Source organism: Ursus arctos, unplaced genomic scaffold (assembly GCF_023065955.2).
Source record: "Ursus arctos isolate Adak ecotype North America unplaced genomic scaffold, UrsArc2.0 scaffold_3, whole genome shotgun sequence".
Taxonomy (NCBI): domain Eukaryota; kingdom Metazoa; phylum Chordata; class Mammalia; order Carnivora; family Ursidae; genus Ursus; species Ursus arctos.
Window position 1 is genome coordinate 49,152,270 of NW_026622985.1, and position 4,044 is coordinate 49,156,313.

Sequence of the window (4,044 nt, forward strand, 5' to 3'; positions counted from 1 at the left end):
TGAGAACCGCAAGAGAAAATGTGGCTGAATACCCCGTGAGAACACAGGCCCAGAACATAGGATGTATTTTTTAGTCAAAAGTGAAAAACTCCTACTCTGGTTTAAGCTTTTCTCAAAGTTCAGTGGTCCAGATCACACTCCAAATCTTCACTGATATGGTTAAAAATGTGAAATATTACCACCGAATTGTTAACGTGCAAGGTCTGCCCTTTATAAATAAGAAAATACAAGAAAAGAAGAACATTAGCACCAAAAGAACTAAAATGTGAATAAAGGAAAGAACTTAGAAATGCAAATAGGAGACGGGCTAGCTAGATATAAATATAAAGAGATATACAGAGCACAATTGAGGAGTGTTCAGAGTAGCCATATATGGATCATTGAACTAAAAAGCCAGAAATAAAGACAACACTCTGAGTATAAAATAGGTGGTAGAATTGGTTGGTTATGTATATTTCTTTTTCTTTCTATTATTTAATAAATGCTATTATCTTATCTACAATTTTAATGCAAACCTATGGTGATATATTATCAGAAACCAATTGAAACCACTATACTTTTGTCTCAAGCTGAGAAAAAAAAAAGTGAAAGTAAGAATTGGAGGTGGGGAATAGGAAAGGAGAAGTTGACCTCCTGTACTCTCTCCCCAGTCCTCACCCCAGCCACCAATTTCACAAATACTGAACTCTCTACCCAAACATACCATAACATTTATGCTGTGGGAAATTGTTTACAGTGGGCCATTTTCTCTCTGCATTTGGCAAAATCCTTCATTATTTCAAATATTTGGATATCACCCTATAAAGTGCTTCTCCAACTCTCTTCCATAAATCGGAATTGATGGCTCTTTTCTGCCTTATCTCTTTATTACAGCATACTCATTTTTTCACTACTCTTATTGGGATATATGAGTACTTTGAGTGCAGGAAGCAGGCATTCTTCATCACTGATCTCAAATACCGAGCAAAAGGCCTGGCACATAAGACCCTCTGCTAAATAAATTATGGCATCAGTTTAACTCATTGAGTCAATTCAGTCTAAGGCGAGTCGATTGTTTCTGGAATAGTGGTTGAAACTGTAACTCCCTCTCTCTTATACTTCACTAATTTGCATTTTGAGAAGGAACAGAGAGAATGGAAAAATCAAGGGATGAGAAGTATATGTGCTCCAGAGTGTCTTTATATAAAGTCTTGCCTACCTACTGCTCATTCATGTATTAGATGGCATATGTTATGTTATACACAGGTAACAAATTAACCTCAAAATTTCAGGAATTTCATAAAATCACTTGGCATTTCTGGCTCATAGTATATACCCAACCTGGGTAGGAGGAGGGTGTTCTTTACATATTAGTCAGGAACCCAGAAATGACAGAAGCTCTGCCATCTTTTCATAAAACCATCTTAATACAAGGTCTCAGCATTTGCTAGAGAAGGAAAAAATAACACGGGCAACTTAAATCTGATCTTATTTGCCTCTGCCCTGAAGTTACATGTTACTTCCCCTCAAAATCCACTGGCCAAAATTAACCACATGCCCCCAACCTAATTATATGGGAAGCTGGATAGTTTTCCCGTGTGTGCAGGAAGGAAAGAAAAATTGGATATGATGAGTTCTAGTGATTTCTGCCACACAAAGAAAAGGATCTACCTTGCACCTACTATGCATCTACTGTGTGCTAAATATTGGGCCAGAAAAAGGACTATAACTGTCAGATAAAACAGTCATTTTCCTGCTTTCATTGAGCTCATGAGACGATAAGGGAGAAATGTAGATATTCCCCTATATAATAATAAAAGCCCGAGTTGTAAGACTCACATGAAGTAAAAGTCCGACCCAGCATCAACCTTTACAAATGATTAGCAAAGGTTATAAGAAGGGAATATCAACAGAGTATGCCATAGGTATACTGGGCCAGACCTGAGTCCATCAGATGCAGCCCCCTGTCCTATACTCTGATGTGCTATGGCTCTGGAGTGAAGGCTGCTCCTTCTGTAGGCTTGAATTAGCAAAGAGAAGCTCTTAGTGTTGTGGTCTCACAGTTTCTACTTACCATCTCACAGTCCAGTGCTAGCCATGTGATTAACTTATGCTCATCAGCATAGTTGCTGTTCATAAATCTATAAATTATAAATATATTTACAACAAACAGGCCAGACAGATCACATACATTTTGTTAAAAGTATTCCTAGGTCAGTGATCAGAAGCTAGTAAATTTCATCAGTCACTATTTGCAGAGATGTGTTTGGGGTTAAAAGAAAAACTGTCTCAGGGATTTCCAAGGTGGAAAGAATGAGTTATAGACCCACTGTGAACCTTTTCTTTTCAGGACCTGATCCAACAATTAGCTAAATAAAAGTAAACCTACCACAGTGGTGAGTGCCCGAAAGGGAAGGTGCAGGCTGCTATGAAGGAGAGTATTAACATGGCAGGGGAGTCAGAGAACATTTGTATGAGAAAGTGGTGTCTGAACTGAGAATTGAAGCAAGAGTAAGGGTTATCCATGTAACAGAAGGAAAAAGAAAATTCTCCAGGTAGAGGAAATAGCATGTGGGTTGGGAAGAAGCGGGCCTGTTTGAGTAACTGAAAGAATTCAATTAAGACTGGACTATGAGGAACAAGACAGATAATGGGGGAAAAGTGATTCCAGAGAGATCTGAAATGGCCAAATCATGAACAGAGCAAGATAAATTTAGAGATAGTTATCCAAAAGCAAAGTGAAACATTTTTAATGGGAGTACACAGAAAATGACATGAACATGAACAAGAACAAGGAAGGAGAGAGTGTAAGTAACAAGATGGGTTAGAATACTAAGGCAGGTGTCTTAGCAGAGAGGAGATGGCATGAACTAACACCAAGTCATGTAAATAGAGGAAAGTGGTTTGATTCAAGATACGATTAGGAGGAAAAGGTGACCAAAATATGTGATGGGTTGGACATGATGAATGAGGAATAGAAAGGCAGCAATGTTATCTCCATGGATAGCTCCATGACTTTCATGATTCCGTTCCCCTCTACAGGAGGCACCAGAAACAGAACTGGTCTGGGGCACAGTAGGAGAGCACTGAGAACCAAAGGAGCAGATTTTTGGTTTCAGCACTCAAACATAATCTAGTTGTGAGTTAGGGTTGTCCAGAAGGACCCTAAGGGAAGCAGATTACGAACTGCATTTTAAAGAGTATATGAGAAAGAATTGAAGGGCAATTTTGAGAACAGCATCCAACTGCCCAAATGTAAGTTGAGAGAAATTAAATAAAAATTAAGAAGAGAAAAAAATTAAGGAAATTAAAGGGTAACTGAAACATCATTATTGCATCCTTCATATGAGATCTCTTCAAGTAGTTAAGGGTTATTGGAAAGGAGAAATGAGAATGGGATGATGGAAGCAGAGACAGAAAAAGGGAGAGAGGGAAGGAGAGAATAGAATTTTTTGCTGAAATTTTATGTTAAGAGATGTGGTATATATATATATACAATGGAATATTACTCAGTCATCAAAAAAAATGAAATCTTGCCATTTTCAACAACTTGGATGGAACTAGAGGGTATTACGTTAAATGAAATAACTCAATCAGAGAAAGGCAATTATCATATGATTTCACCCACATGTGAAATTTAAGAAACAAAATAGAGGAGAATAGAGGAAGGGAGGGAAAAATAAAACAAGACATAATCAGAGGGGGAGATAAATCATAAAAGACTCTTAACCATAGGAAACAAACCGAGGGTTGCTGGAGGGGAGGGGGATGGGGTAATGGGTGATGGGCATTAAGGAGGGCACGTGATGTAATGAGCACTGGGTGCTATATGCAACTGATGAATCACTAAATTCTACCTCTGAAACTAATAATACACTATATGTTAATTAATTGAATTTAAATAAAAAAATAAAATAAAAGGAAAAAAGGGATATTCAACATTAAGGGAGGCAATCTGATGCACTTGTTTTATATAATTAGGTGGCTCCTTTAAAAATCAATCACAAGGGGGTCATGGTTCAGTGGACTAAGCGTCCAACTCTTGATTTCTGCTCAAATCATGGT